This window comes from Pristiophorus japonicus, chromosome 7, assembly GCF_044704955.1.
Source record: "Pristiophorus japonicus isolate sPriJap1 chromosome 7, sPriJap1.hap1, whole genome shotgun sequence".
Lineage (NCBI taxonomy): Eukaryota > Metazoa > Chordata > Chondrichthyes > Pristiophoridae > Pristiophorus > Pristiophorus japonicus.
Genome location: NC_091983.1, coordinates 29228187 through 29244426, shown reverse-complemented (window position 1 = coordinate 29244426; position 16240 = coordinate 29228187).

Below are 16240 nucleotides of genomic sequence, written 5' to 3'. Positions count from 1 at the left end.
GTGTAAGGCTACAGTTTAAAGGCTTCCGTTTGAGTCTACAGTGTAAGGCTGCAGCGTAAAGGCTACAGTATAAAGGTTACAGTGCAAAGGTTACAGGGTAAGGCTACAGTGTTAAGGCTACAGAGTGAGCCTACAGTGTACGACTACAGTGTAAAGGCTACAGTGTAAAGGCTACAGTGTAAGGCTACAGTGTAAGCCTACAGTGTAAGACTACAGTGTGAAGCTACAGTGTCAGGCTACAGCGTGAGGCTACAGTGGAAGGCTAAAGTGTGAGGCTGCAGTGTAAGGCTACAGTGTGAGGCTATACAGTGTAAGGTTACAGTGTAAGACTAAATTGTGAGGCTGCAGTATAAGGCTACAGTGTGAGGCAACAGTGGAAGGCTACAATGTGAGACTACAGTGTAAGGCTACAGTGTAAGACTACAATGTGAGGCCACAGTATGAGGCTACAGTGTGTTGCTACAGTGGAAGGCTACCGTGTGAGGCTACAGTGTAAGGCTACAATGTGAGCCTACAGTGTGAGACTACAGTGTAAGTGTACAGCGTGAGTCTACTGTGTGAGGCTACAGTGTGAGGCTACAGTGTAAGGCTATACATTGTAAGGCTACAGTGTGAGGCTACAGTGTGAAGGCTACAGTGTAAGGCTAAAGTGTGAGGCTACTTTGAAAGGCTGCAGTGTAAAGGCTACAGTGTAAGGCTACAGTGTGAGGCTACAGTGTAAAGGCTACAGTGTAAGGCTAAAGTGTGAGGCTACAGTGTAAAGGCTACAGTGTAAGGCTACAGTGTAAAGGCTTCAGTTTGAGCCTGCAGTCTAATGCTGCAGCATAAAGGCTACAGTATAAAGGTTACAGTGTAAAGGCTACAGGGTAAGGCTACAGTGTAAGACTACACCGTGAAGTTACAGTGTCAGGCTACAGCATGAGGCTACAGTGGAAGGCTAAAGTGTGAGGCTACAGTGTAAGGCTACAGTGTGAGGCTATACAGTGTAAGGTTACAGTGTAAGACTAAAGTGGGAGGCTACAGTATAAGCCTACAGTGTGAGGCAACAGTGGAAGGCTACAATGTGAGACTACAGTATAAGGCTACAGTGTAAGACTACAATGTGAGGCCACAGTATGAGGCTACAGTATGTGGCTACAGTGGAAGGCTACCGTGTGAGGCTACAGTGTAAGGCTACATTGTAAGGCTACAGTGTCATGTGAAAGTATCAGGCTACGTTGTAAGGCCACAGTGTAAGGCTACAGAATGAGGATACAGTGTGAGGCTATAGTGTGTGGCTACAGCCTAAGGTTACAGTCTAAAGGCTACAGTGAAAGGCTCCAGTATAAGGCTAAACAGTGTTAGACTACAGTGTGAGGCTATAGAGTGTAAGACTACAGTGTAAGGCGACAGTGTGCGGCTACAATGTCAGGCTACAGTGTCAGGCTATACAGTGTAAGGCTACAGTGTGAGGTGACAGTGTCAGGCTACAGTTTCAGGCTACAGTGTGAGGCTACAGTGGCAGGCTACAGTGTGAGGCTATAATGTTAGGCTACAGTATAAGGCTACAGTGTGAGGTTACGGTGTCAGGCTAAAGTGTGAGGCTACAGTGTAAGGTTACAGTTTGACGCTACAGAATGAGGCTACAGTGTGAGGCTACAGTGTGAGGCTACAGTGTAAGAGTACAGTGTGAATCTACTGTGTGAGGCTACAGTGTGAGGCTACAGTGTAAGGCTAAAGTGTGAGGCTAAAGTGAAAGGCCGCAGTGTAAAGGCTACAGTGTGGGCCTACAGTGTAAGGCTATAGTGTAAAGGCTACAGCGTAAGGCTACATTGTAAGGCTACAGTGTAAAGGCTACAGTGTAAGCCTACAGTGTACGACTACAGTATGAGGCTACAGTGTCAGGCAACAGCATGAGGCTACAGTGGAAGGCTAAAGTGTGAGGCTACAGTGTAAGACTACAGCGTGAGGCTATACAGTGTAATGTTACAGTGTAAGACTAAAGTGTGAGGCTACAGTATAAGGCTACTGTGTGAGGCTACAGTGGAAGGCTAATGTGTGAGACTACAGTGTAAGGCTACATTGTAAGACTGCAGTGTGAGGCTACAGTATGAGGCTACAGTGTGTGGCTACATTGAAAGGCTACAGTGTGAGGCTACAGTGTAAGGCTATACAGTGTAAGGTTACAGTGTGAGGCTACAGTGTAAAGGCTACAGTGTAAGGCTACAGTGTAAGGCTACAGTGTGAGTTTACGGTGTCAGGCTAAAGTGTGAGGCTACAGTGTAAGGTTACAGTTTGAGGATACAGTATGAGGTTACAGTGTGAGGCTACAGTGTGAGGCTACAGTGTAAGAGTACAGTGTGAGTCTACTGTGTGAGGCTACAATGTACGGCTATACAGTTTAAGGCTACTGTGTGAGGCTACAGTGTAAAGGCTACAGTGCAAGGCTAAAGTGTGAGGCTACAGTGTAAAGGTTACAGTGTAAAGGCTACAGGGTAAGGCTATAGTGTTAAGGCTACAGAGTGAGCCTACAGTGCATGACTACAATGTAAAGGCTACAGTGTAAAGGTTACAGTGTAAAGGTTGCAGTGTAAATGCTACAGTATGACACTACAGTGTGAGGCTATAGTTTCAGGCTTCAGAATCAGGCTACAGTGTAAAGGCTACAGTGTAAGGCTACAATGTGAAGACTATAGTGTGAAGGCATCAGTGTGAGACAATAGTGTAAAGGCTACAGTCTGAAGCTATAGTGTAAGTCTACAGTGTAAGATTACAGTGTGAGCTTACAGTGTAAGGAAACAGTTTAAGGCTACAGTGTGATGTTACAGTGTGAGGCTACAGTGTAAGGCTACAGTGAAAGGCTGCAGTGTGAGGCTGCAGTGTGAGGCTACAGTTTGAGGTTACAGTGCAAGGCTACAGTATGAGGCTACAATGTGAATTTGCAGTGTGAGGCTACAGTGTGAGCCTACAGTGTAAACTCTATAGTATAAGGCTACAGTGTGAGGCTACAGTGTGAGGCTACAGTGTCAGGCTATACAGTGTAAGGCTACAGCATGAGGCTACAGTGTCAGACTACAGTGTGAGGCTACAGTGTCAAGCCACAGTGTGAGACTACAGTGGAAGGCTACAGTATGAGGCTACAATGTAAGACTACAGTGTAAGACTACTGTTTGAGGGTACAGTGTGAGGCTACAACATGTGGCTACAGTGGAAGGCTACAGTATGAGGCTAGAGTGGAAGGCTACAGTGTGAGGCTACAGTGTAAGGCTACAGTGTAAGACTACAGTGTGAAGGCTACAGTGTGAAGGCATCAGTGTGAGACAATAGTGTAAAGGCTACAGTCTGAAGCTATAGTGTAAGTCTACAGTGTAAGATTACAGTGTGAGCTTACAGTGTAAGGATACAGTTTAAGGCTACAGTGTGATGTTACAGTGTGAGGCTACAGTGTAAGGTTACAGTGAAAGGCTGCAGTGTGAGGCTGCAGTGTGAGGCTACAGTTTGAGATTACAGTGCAAGGCTACAGTATGAGGCTACAATGTGAATTTGCAGTGTGAGGCTACAGTATGAGGCTACAGTGTAAACTCTATAGTATAAGGCTACAGTGTGAGGCTACAGTGTCAGGCTACAGTGTCAGGCTATACAGTGTAAGGCTACAGCATGAGGCTACAGTGTCAGACTACAGTGTCAGGCTACAGTGTCAAGCCACAGTGTGAGACTACCGTGGAAGGCTACAGTGTAAGACTACAGTGTAAGACTACTGTGTGAGGGTACAGTGTGAGGCTACAGCATGAGGCTACAGTGGAAGGCTACAGTATGAGGCTAGAGTGGAAGGCTACAGTGTGAGGCTACAGTGTAAGCCTACAGTGTAAGACTACAGTGTGAAGGCTACAGTGTGAAGGCATCAGTGTGAGACAATAGTGTAAAGGCTACAGTCTGAAGCTATAGTGTATGTCTATAGTGTAAGATTACAGTGTGAGCTTACAGTGTAAGGATACAGTTTAAGGCTACAGTCTGATGTTACAGTGTGAGGCTACAGTGTAAGGTTACAGTGAAAGGCTGCAGTGTGAGGCTGCAATGTGAGGCTACAGTTTGAGGTTACAGTGCAAGGCTACAGTATGAGGCTACAATGTAAGGCTACAGTATGAGGCTACAATGTGAATTTGCAGTGTGAGGCTACAGTGTGAGGCTACAGTGTAAACTCTATAGTATAAATGTCAGGCTACAGTTTTAGACTACAGTGTCAGGCTACAGTGTCAAGCCACAGTGTGAGACTACAGTGGAAGGCTACAGTATGAGGCTACAGTGTAAGACTACAGTGTAAGACTACTGTGTGAGGGTACAGTGTGATGCTACAGCATGAGGCTACAGTGGAAGGCTACAGTATGAGGCTATAGTGGAAGGCTACAGTGTGAGGCTACAGTGTAAGGCTGCAGTGTAAGACTACAGTGTGAAGGCTACAGTGTGAAGGCATCAGTGTGAGACAATAGTGTAAAGGATACAGTCTGAAGCTATAGTGTAAGTCTACAGTGTAAGATTACAGTGTGAGCTTACAGTGTATGGATACAGTTTAAGGCTACAGTGTGATGTTACAGTGTGAGGCTACAGTGTAAGGTTACAGTGAAAGGCTGCAGTGTGAGGCTGCAGTGTGAGGCTACAGTTTGAGGTTACAGTGCAAGGCTACAGTATGAGGCTACAATGTAAGGCTACAGTATGAGGCTACAATGTGAATTTGCAGTGTGAGGCTACAGTTTGAGGCTACAGTGTAAACTCTATAGTATAAGTGTCAGGCTACAGTTTTAGACTACAGTGTCAGGCTACAGTGTCAAGCCACAGTGTGAGACTACAGTGGAAGGCTACAGTATGAGGCTACAGTGTAAGACTACAGTGTAAGACTACTGTGTGAGGGTACAGTGTGAGGCTACAGCATGAGGCTACAGTGGAAGGCTACAGTATGAGGCTATAGTGGAAGGCTACAGTGTGAGACTACAGTGTAAGGCTACAGTGTAAGGCTACAGTGTGAAGTCTACAGTGTGAAGGCTACAGTGTACGGCTAAAGTGTGAGGCTACTTTGAAAGGCTGCAGTGTAAAAATTATAGTGTGAGCCTGCAGTGTAAGGCTATAGTGTAAAGGCTACAGCGTAAGGCTACAGTGTGAGGCTACAGTGTAAAGGCTACAGTGTAAGGCTAAAGTGTGAGGCTACAGTGTAAAGGCTACAGTGTAAGGCTACAGTGTAAAGGCTTCAGTTTGAGCCTACAGTCTAATGCTGCAGCATAAAGGCTACAGTATAAAGGTTACAGTGTAAAGGCTACAGGGTAAGGCTACAGTGTAAGACTACACTGTGAAGCTACAGTATCAGGCTACAGCATGAGGCTACAGTGGAAGGCTAAAGTGTGAGGCTACAGTGTAAGGCTACAGTGTGAGGCTATACAGTGTAAGGTTACAGTGTAAGACTAAAGTGGGAGGCTACAGTATAAGCCTACAGTGTGAGGCAACAGTGGAAGGCTACAATGTGAGACTACAGTATAAGGCTACAGTGTAAGACTACAATGTGAGGCCACAGTATGAGGCTATAGTATGTGGCTACAATGGAAGGCTAGCGTGTGAGGCTACAGTGTAAGGCTACATTGTAAGGCTACAGTGTCATGTGAAAGTATCAGGCTACGTTGTAAGGCCACAGTGTAAGGCTACAGAATGAGGATACAGTGTGAGGCTATAGTGTGTGGCTACAGCCTAAGGTTACAGTCTAAAGGCTACAGTGAAAGGCTCCAGTATAAGGCTAAACAGTGTTAGGCTACAGTGTGAGGCTATAGAGTGTAAGACTACAGTGTAAGGCGACAGTGTGAGGCTACAATGTCAGGCTACAGTTTCAGGCTACAGTGTGAGGCTACAGTGGCAGGCTACAGTGTGAGGCTATAATGTTAGGCTACAGTATAAGGCTACAGTGTGAGGTTACGGTGTCAGGCTAAAGTGTGAGGCTACAGTGTAAGGTTACAGTTTGACGCTACAGAATGAGGCTACAGTGTGAGGCTACAGTGTGAGGCTACAGTGTAAGAGTACAGTGTGAATCTACTGTGTGAGGCTACAGTGTGAGGCTACAGTGTAAAGCTAAAGTGTGAGGCTAAAGTGAAAGGCCGCAGTGTAAAGGCTACAGTGTGGGCCTACAGTGTAAGGCCATAGTGTAAAGGCTACAGCATAAGGCTACATTGTAAGGCTACAGTGTAAAGGCTACAGTGTAAGCCTACAGTGTATGACTACAGTATGAGGCTACAGTGTCAGGCTACAGCATGAGGCTACAGTGGAAGGCTAAAGTGTGAGGCTACAGTGTAAGACTACAGCGTGAGGCTATACAGTGTAATGTTACAGTGTAAGACTAAAGTGTAAGGCTACAGTATAAGGCTACTGTGTGAGGCTGCAGTGGAAGGCTAATGTGTGAGACTACAGTGTAAGGCTACATTGTAAGACTGCAGTGTGAGGCTACAGTATGAGGCTACAGTGTGTGGCTACAGTGAAAGGCTACAGTGTGAGGTTACAGTGTAAGGCTATACAGTGTAAGGTTACAGTGTGAGGCTACAGTGTAAAGGCTACAGTGTAAGGCTACAGTGTAAGGCTACAGTGTGAGTTTACGGTGTCAGGCTAAAGTGTGAGGCTACAGTATAAGGTTACAGTTTGAGGATACAGTATGAGGCTACAGTGTGAGGCTACAGTGTGAGGCTACAGTGTAAGAGTACAGTGTGAGTCTACTGTGTGAGGCTACAGTGTATGGCTATACAGTTTAAGGCTACTGTGTGAGGCTACAGTGTAAAGGCTACAGTGCAAGGCTAAAGTGTGAGGCTACAGTGTAAAGGCTACAGGGTAAGGCTATAGTGTTAAGGCTACAGAGTGAGCCTACAGTGCATGACTACAATGTAAAGGCTACAGTGTAAAGGTTACAGTGTAAAGGTTGCAGTGTAAAGGCTACAGTATGACACTACAGTGTGAGGCTATAGTTTCAGGCTTCAGAGTCAGGCTACAGTGTAAAGGCTACAGTGTAAGGCTACAATGTGAAGACTACAGTGTGAAGGCATCAGTGTGAGACAATAGTGTAAAGGCTACAGTCTGAAGCTATAGTCTACAGTGTAAGATTACAGTGTGAGCTTACAGTGTAAGGATACAGTTTAAGGCTACAGTGTGATGTTACAGTGTGAGGCTACAGTGTAAGGCTACAGTGAAAGGCTGCAGTGTGAGGCTGCAGTGTGAGGCTACAGTTTGAGGTTACAGTGCAAGGCTACAGTATGAGGCTACAATGTGAATTTGCAGTGTGAGGCTACAGTGTGAGGCTACAGTGTAAACTCTATAGTATAAGGCTACAGTGTGAGGCTACAGTGTCAGGCTACAGTGTCAGGCTATACAGTGTAAGGCTACAGCATGAGGCTACAGTGTCAGACTACAGTGTCAGGCTACAGTGTCAAGCCACAGTGTGAGACTACAGTATGAGGCTACAGTGTAAGACTACTGTGTGAGGGTACAGTGTGAGGCTACAGCATGTGGCTACAGTGGAAGGCTACAGTATGAGTCTAGCGTGGAAGGCTACAGTGTGAGGCTACAGTGTAAGGCTACAGTGTAAGACTACAGTGTGAAGGCTACAGTGTGAAGGCATCAGTGTGAGACAATAGTGTAAAGGCTACAGTCTGAAGCTATAGTGTAAGTCTACAGTGTAAGATTACAGTGTGAGCTTACAGTGTAAGGATACAGTTTAAGGCTACAGTGTGATGTTACAGTGTGAGGCTACAGTGTAAGGCTACAGTGAAAGGCTGCAGTGTGAGGCTGCAGTGTGAGGCTACAGTTTGAGATTACAGTGCAAGGCTACAGTATGAGGCTACAATGTGAATTTGCAGTGTGAGGCTACAGTGTAAGAGTACAGTGTGAGTCTACTGTGTGAGGCTACAGTGTACGGCTATACAGTTTAAGGCTACTGTGTGAGGCTACAGTGTAAAGGCTACAGTGCAAGGCTAAAGTGTGAGGCTACAGTGTAAAGGTTACAGTGTAAAGGCTACAGGGTAAGGCTATAGTGTTAAGGCTACAGAGTGAGCCTACAGTGCATGACTACATTGTAAAGGCTACAGTGTAAAGGTTACAGTGTAAAGGTTGCAGTTTAAAGGCTACAGCATGACACTACAGTGTGAGGCTATAGTTTCAGGCTTCAGAGTCAGGCTACAGTGTAAAGGCTACAGTGTAAGGCTACAATGTGAAGACTACAGTGTGAAGGCATCAGTGTGAGACAATAGTGTAAAGGCTACAGTCTGAAGCTATAGTGTAAGTCTACAGTGTAAGATTACAGTGTGAGCTTACAGTGTAAGGATACAGTTTAAGGCTACAGTGTGATGTTACAGTGTGAGGCTACAGTGTAAGGCTACAGTGAAAGGCTGCAGTGTGAGGCTGCAGTGTGAGGCTACAGTTTGAGGTTGCAGTGCAAGGCTACAGAATGAGGCTACAATGTGAATTTGCAGTGTGAGGCTACAGTGTGAGGCTACAGTGTAAACTCTATAGTATAAGGCTACAGTGTGAGGCTACAGTGTCAGGCTACAGTGTCAGGCTATACAGTGTAAGGCTACAGCATGAGGCTACAGTGTCAGACTACAGTGTCAGGCTACAGTGTTAAGCCACAGTGTGAGACTACAGTGGAAGGCTACAGTATGAGGCTACAATGTAAGACTACAGTGTAAGACTATTGTGTGAGGGTACAGTGTGAGGCTACAGCATGTGGCTACAGTGGAAGGCTACAGTATGAGGCTAGAGTGGAAGGCTACAGTGTGAGGCTACAGTGTAAGGCTACAGTGTAAGACTACAGTGTGAAGGCTGCAGTGTGAAGGCATCAGTGTGAGACAATAGTGTAAAGGCTACAGTCTGAAGCTATAGTGTAAGTCTACAGTGTAAGATTACAGTGTGAGCTTACAGTGTAAGGATACAGTTTAAGGCTACAGTGTGATGTTACAGTGTGAGGCTACAGTGTAAGGCTACAGTGAAAGGCTGCAGTGTGAGGCTGCAGTGTGAGGCTACAGTTTGAGATTACAGTGCAAGGCTACAGTATGAGGCTACAATGTGAATTTGCAGTGTGAGGCTACAGTATGAGGCTACAGTGTAAACTCTATAGTATAAGGCTACAGTGTGAGGCTACAGTGTCAGGCTACAGTGTCAGGCTTTACAGTGTAAGGCTACAGCATGAGGCTACAGTGTCAGACTACAGTGTCAGGCTACAGTGTCAAGCCACAGTGTGAGACTACCGTGGAAGGCTACAGTGTAAGACTACAGTGTAAGACTACTGTGTGAGGGTACAGTGTGAGGCTACAGCATGAGGCTACAGTGGAAGGCTACAGTATGAGGCTAGAGTGGAAGGCTACAGTGTGAGGCTACAGTGTAAGCTTACAGTGTAAGACTACAGTGTGAAGGCTACAGTGTGAAGGCATCAGCGTGAGACAATAGTGTAAAGGCTACAGTCTGAAGCTATAGTGTAAGTCTATAGTGTAAGATTACAGTGTGAGCTTACAGTGTAAGGATACAGTTTAAGGCTACAGTGTGATGTTACAGTGTGAGGCTACAGTGTAAGGTTACAGTGAAAGGCTGCAGTGTGAGGCTGCAATGTGAGGCTACAGTTTGAGGTTACAGTGCAAGGCTACAGTATGAGGCTACAGTGTAAGGCTACAGTATGAGGCTACAATGTGAATTTGCAGTGTGAGGCTACAGTGTGAGGCTACAGTGTAAACTCTATAGTATAAGTGTCAGGCTACAGTTTTAGACTACAGTGTCAGGCTACAGTGTCAAGCCACAGTGTGAGACTACAGTGGAAGGCTACAGTATGAGGCTACAGTGTAAGACTACAGTGTAAGACTACTGTGTGAGGGTACAGTGTGATGCTACAGCATGAGGCTACAGTGGAAGGCTACAGTATGAGGCTATAGTGGAAGGCTACAGTGTGAGGCTACAGTGTAAGGCTACAGTGTAAGACTACAGTGTGAAGGCTACAGTGTGAAGGCATCAGTGTGAGAAAATAGTGTAAAGGCTACAGTCTGAAGCTATAGTGTAAGTCTACAGTCTAAGATTACAGTGTGAGCTTACAGTGTAAGGATACAGTTTAAGGCCACAGTGTGATGTTACAGTGTGAGGCTACAGTGTAAGGTTACAGTGAAAGGCTGCAGTGTGAGGCTGCAGTGTGAGGCTACAGTTTGAGGTTACAGTGCAAGGCTACAGTATGAGGCTACAATGTAAGGCTACAGTATGAGGCTACAATGTGAATTTGCAGTGTGAGGCTACAGTGTGAGGCTACAGTGTAAACTCTATAGTATAAGTGTCAGGCTACAGTTTTAGACTACAGTGTCAGGCTACAGTGTCAAGCCACAGTGTGAGACTACCGTGGAAGGCTACAGTATGAGGCTACAGTGTAAGACTACAGTGTAAGACTACTGTGTGAGGGTACAGTGTGAGGCTACAGTGTGAAGGATACAGTGTGAAGGCTACAGTGTAAGGCTAAAGTGTGAGGCTACTTTGAAAGGCTGCAGTGTAAAAATTATAGTGTGAGCCTACAGTGTAAGGCTATAGTGTAAAGGCTACAGCGTAAGGCTACAGTGTGAGGCTACAGTGTAAAGGCTACAGTGTAAGGCTAAAGTGTGAGGCTACAGTCTAATGCTGCAGCATAAAGGCTACAGTATAAAGGTTACAGTGTAAAGGCTACAGGGTAAGGCTACAGTGTAAGACTACACTGTGAAGCTACAGTGTCAGGCTACAGCATGAGGCTACAGTGGAAGGCTAAAGTGTGAGGCTACAGTGTAAGGCTACAGTGTGAGGCTATACAGTGTAAGGTTACAGTGTAAGACTAAAGTGGGAGGCTACAGTATAAGCCTACAGTGTGAGGCAACAGTGGAAGGCTACAATGTGAGACTACAGTATAAGGCTACAGTGTAAGACTACAATGTGAGGCCACAGTATGAGGCTACAGTATGTGGCTACAGTGGAAGGCTACCATGTGAGGCTACAGTGTAAGGCTACATTGTAAGGCTACAGTGTCATGTGAAAGTATCAGGCTACGTTGTAAGGCCACAGTGTAAGGCTACAGAATGAGGATACAGTGTGAGGCTATAGTGTGTGGCTGCAGCCTTAGGTTACAGTCTAAAGGCTACAGTGAAAGGCTCCAGTATAAGGCTAAACAGTGTTAGGCTACAGTGTGAGGCTATAGAGTGTAAGACTACAGTGTAAGGCGACAGTGTGAGGCTACAATGTCAGGCTACAGTGTCAGGCTATACAGTGTAAGGCTACAGTGTGAGGTGACAGTGTCAGGCTACAGTTTCAGGCTACAGTGTGAGGCTACAGTGGCAGGCTACAGTGTGAGGCTATAATGTTAGGCTACAGTATAAGGCTACAGTGTGAGGTTACGGTGTCAGGCTAAAGTGTGAGGCTACAGTGTAAGGTTACAGTTTGACGCTACAGAATGAGGCTACAGTGTGAGGCTACAGTGTGAGGCTACAGTGTAAGAGTACAGTGTGAATCTACTGTGTGAGGCTACAGTGTGAGGCTACAGTGTAAGGCTAAAGTGTGAGGCTAAAGTGAAAGGCCGCAGTGTAAAGGCTACAGTGTGGGCCTACAGTGTAAGGCTATAGTGTAAAGGCTACAGCGTAAGGCTACATTGTAAGGCTACAGTGTAAAGGCTACAGTGTAAGCCTACAGTGTACGACTACAGTATGAGGCTACAGTGTCAGGCTACAGCATGAGGCTACAGTGGAAGGCTAAAGTGTGAGGCTACAGTGTAAGACTACAGCGTGAGGCTATACAGTGTAATGCTACAGTGTAAGACTAAAGTGTGAGGCTACAGTATAAGGCTACTGTGTGAGGCTACAGTGGAAGGCTAATGTGTGAGACTACAGTGTAAGGCTACATTGTAAGACTGCAGTGTGAGGCTACAGTATGAGGCTACAGTGTGTGGCTACAGTGAAAGGCTACAGTGTGAGGCTACAGTGTAAGGCTATACAGTGTAAGGTTACAGTGTGAGGCTACAGTGTAAAGGCTACAGTGTAAGGCTACAGTGTAAGGCTACAGTGTGAGTTTACGGTGTCAGGCTAAAGTGTGAGGCTACAGTGTAAGGTTACAGTTTAAGGATACAGTATGAGGCTACAGTGTGAGGCTACAGTAGGAGGCTACAGTGTAAGAGTACAGTGTGAGTCTACTGTGTGAGGCTACAGTGTAAGGCTATACAGTTTAAAGCTACTGTGTGAGGCTACAGTGTAAAGGCTACAGTGCAAGGCTAAAGTGTGAGGCTACAGTGTAAAGGTTACAGTGTAAAGGCTACAGGGTAAGGCTATAGTGTTAAGGCTACAGAGTGAGCCTACAGTGCATGACTACAATGTAAAGGCTACAGTGTAAAGGTTACAGTGTAAAGGTTGCAGTGTAAAGGCTACAGTATGACACTACAGTGTGAGGCTATAGTTTCAGGCTTCAGAGTCAGGCTACAGTGTAAAGGCTAAAGTGTAAGGCTACAATGTGAAGACTACAGTGTGAAGGCATCAGTGTGAGACAATAGTGTAAAGGCTACAGTCTGAAGCTATAGTCTACAGTGTAAGATTACAGTGTGTGCTTACAGAGTAAGGATACAGTTTAAGGCTACAGTGTGATGTTACAGTGTGAGGCTACAGTGTAAGGCTACAGTGAAAGGCTGCAGTGTGAGGCTGCAGTGTGTGGCTACAGTTTGAGGTTACAGTGCAAGGCTACAGTATGAGGCTACAATGTGAATTTGCAGTGTGAGGCTACAGTGTGAGGCTACAGTGTAAACTCTATAGTATAAGGCTACAGTGTGAGGCTACAGTGTCAGGCTACAGTGTCAGGCTATACAGTGTAAGGCTACAGCATGAGGCTACAGTGTCAGACTACAGTGTCAGGCTACAGTGTCAAGCCACAGTGTGAGACTACAGTGGAAGGCTACAGTATGAGGCTACAGTGTAAGACTACAGTGTAAGACTACTGTGTGAGGGTACAGTGTGAGGCTACAGCATGAGGCTACAGTGGAAGGCTACAGTATGAGGCTAGAGTGGAAGGCTACAGTGTGAGGCTACAGTGTAATGCTACAGTGTAAGACTACAGTGTGAAGGCTACAGTGTGAAGGCATCAGTGTGAGACAATAGTGTAAAGGCTACAGTCTGAAGCTATAGTGTAAGTCTACAGTGTAAGATTACAGTGTGAGCTTACAGTGTAAGGATACAGTTTAAGGCTACAGTGTGATGTTACAGTGTGAGGCTACAGTGTAAGGCTACAGTGAAAGGCTGCAGTGTGAGGCTGCAGTGTGAGGCTACAGTTTGAGATTACAGTGCAAGGCTACAGTATGAGGCTACAATGTAAGGCTACAGTATGAGGCTACAATGTGAATTTGCAGTGTGAGGCTACAGTGTGAGGCTATGCAGTGTAAGGCTACAGTGTGAGACTACAGTGTCAGACTACAGTGTAAGACTAGTCAGACTACAGTGTCAGGTTACGCCATCAGGCTACAATGTGAGGCTACTGTGTAAGCTTACATTTTGAGGCTACAGTGTAAGGCCACAGTGTGAGGCTACAGTGTAAGGCTACAGTTTAAAAGTACAGTGTGAGTCTACAGTGTGAGGCTATACTGTGTAAGGCTACAGTGTGAGGCTACAGTGTGAGGCTACAGTGTGAAGCTACAATGTAAGACTACAGTGTGAGGCTAGTGTCAGGCTACAGTGTGAGGCTACAGTGTGAAGCTACAGTGTAAGACTACAGTGTGAGGCTAGTGTGAGGCTACATTGTGAGGCTACAGTGTCAGACTACAGTGTGAGGCTATAGTGTAAGGCTACAGTGTGAGGCTACAGTTTAGGGCTAAAGTGTGAGGCTATGGTGTAAAGGCTAGTGTAATGCTACAGTGTACGGCTACAGTGTGAGGCGACAGTGTGAGGCTATAGTGTAAGGCTACAGTGTACGGCTACAGTGTGAGGTTACAGTGTAAGGCTAAAGTGTAAGGCTACAGTGTGAGGTTACAGTGTAAGGCTACAGTGTGAGGCTATAGCGTGAGGTTACAGTGTAAGGCTATAGTGTGAGGTTACAATGTGAGGTTACAGTGTGAGGCTACAGTGTGAGGCTACAGTGTAAGGCCACTGTGTGAGGCTATACAGTGTAAGGCTACACTGTGAGGCTATACAGTGTAAGGCTACAGTGTGAGGCTACGGTGCCGGCTATAGTGTGAAGCTACAATGTAAGACTAGTGTGAGGCTCGTGTCAAGCTAGAGTTTGAGGCTACAGCATGAAGCTATGGTGTAAGACTACAGTGTGAGGCTAGTGTCAGGTTACAGTGTGAGGCTACAGTGTGAGGCTAGAGTGTCAGACTACAGTGTGAGGCTAAAGTGTCAGGCTACAGTCTAAGGCTACAGTGTAAGGTTACAGTTTGTGGCTAAATTGTGAGGCTATACTGTGTGTGCTATAGTGTCAGGCTGCAGTGTCAGACTACAGTGTGAGGCTACAGTGTAGGGCTAGAGTGTGAGGCTACGGTGTAAAGGCTGCAATTAATGCTACAGCGTAAGGCTATAGTTTGAGGCTACAGTGAAAGGCTACAGTGTAAAGTCTACAACGTGAGGCTATAGTGTAAGGTGACAGTGTGAGGCTACAGTATCAGGCTGCAGTGCGAGGCTACAGTGTAAGGCCATACAGTGTAAGGCTACAGTGTGAGGCTATGCAGTGTAAGGCTACAGTGTGAGGCTACAGTGTCAGACTACAGTGTAAGATTAGTCAGACTACAGTGTCAGGTTACGCCATCAGGCTACAATGTGAGGCTACTGTTTAAGGTTACATTTTGAGGCTACAGTGTAAGGCCAGTGTGAGGCTACAGTGTAAAGCTACAGTGTAAAAGTACAGTGTGAGGCTACAGTGTGAAGCTACAATGTAAGACTACAGTGTGAGGCTAGTGTCAGGTTACAGTGTGAGGCTACAGTGTGAAGCTACAGTGTAAGACTACAGTGTGAGGCTAGTGTCAGGCTACAGTGTGAGGCTAGAGTGTCAGGCTACAGTCTAAGGCTGCAGTGTAAGGTTGCAGTTTGTGGCTACATTGTGAGGCTATACTGTGTGTGCTATAGTGTCAGGCTGCAGTGTCAGACTACAGGGTGAGGCTATAGTGTAAGGCTACAGTGTGTGGCTACAGTGTAGGGCTCGAGTGTGAGGCTACGGTGTAAAGGCTACAGTGTAATGCTACAGTGTAAGGCTACAGTGTGAGGCTACAGTGAAAGGCTACAGTGTAAAGTCTACAGTTTGAGGCTATAGTGTAAGGCTACAGTGTATGGCTACAGTGTGAGATTACAGTGTAAGGCTACAGTGTAAGGCTACAGTGTGAGGCTACAGTGAAAGGCTACAGTGTAAAGGCTACAGTGTGAGCCTACAGTGTAAGGCTACAGTGTAAAGGCTACAATATGAGCCTACAGTGTGAGGCTACAGTGCAAAGGCTACAGTGTCTGGCTAAAATGTCAGGCTAGTGTGAGGCTATACAGTGTAAGGCTACCGTGTAAGGTTATAGTGTCAGGCTACAGTGTGTGGCTATACAGTGTAAGGCTACAGCATGAGGCTACAGTGTCAGGAGACATTGTCAGGCTACAGTGCCAGGCTACAGTGTGAGACTACAGTGTAAGACTACAGTGTGAGGCTACAGTGTGAGGCTACAGTGTCAGGCTGCAGTGTCAGGTGACAGTGTGAGGCGACAGTGTCAGGCTACAGTGTAAGGCTACAGTGTGAGGCTACAGTGGAATGCTACAGTGTGAGGCTGAAATGTGAGTCTCCAGTGTAAGGCTACAGTGTGAGGCTACAGTGTGAGGCTAAAGTGTGAGGCTACATTGTAAGTCTATACAGTGTAAGGCTACAGTGTGAGGCTACAGTGTCAGGCTGCAGTGCGAGGCTACAGTGTAAGACCATAGAGTGTGAGGCTACAGTGTGAGGCTATGCAGTGTAATGCTACAGTGTGAGGCTATTGTGTGAGTCTACAGTGCGAGGCTACAGTGTGAGGCTACAGTGTCAGACTACAGTGTAAGACTATAGTCAGACTACAGTGTCAGGTTACGCCATCAGGCTACAATGTCAGGCTACTGTGTAAGCTTACATTTTGAGGCTACAGTGTAAGGCCACAGTGTGAGGCTACAGTGTAAGGCTACAGTTTAAAAGTACAGTGTGAGTCTACAGTGTGAGGCTACAGTGTGAGGCTATACAGTGTAAGGCTACAGTGTGAAGCTACAATGTAAGAGTACAGTGTGAGGCT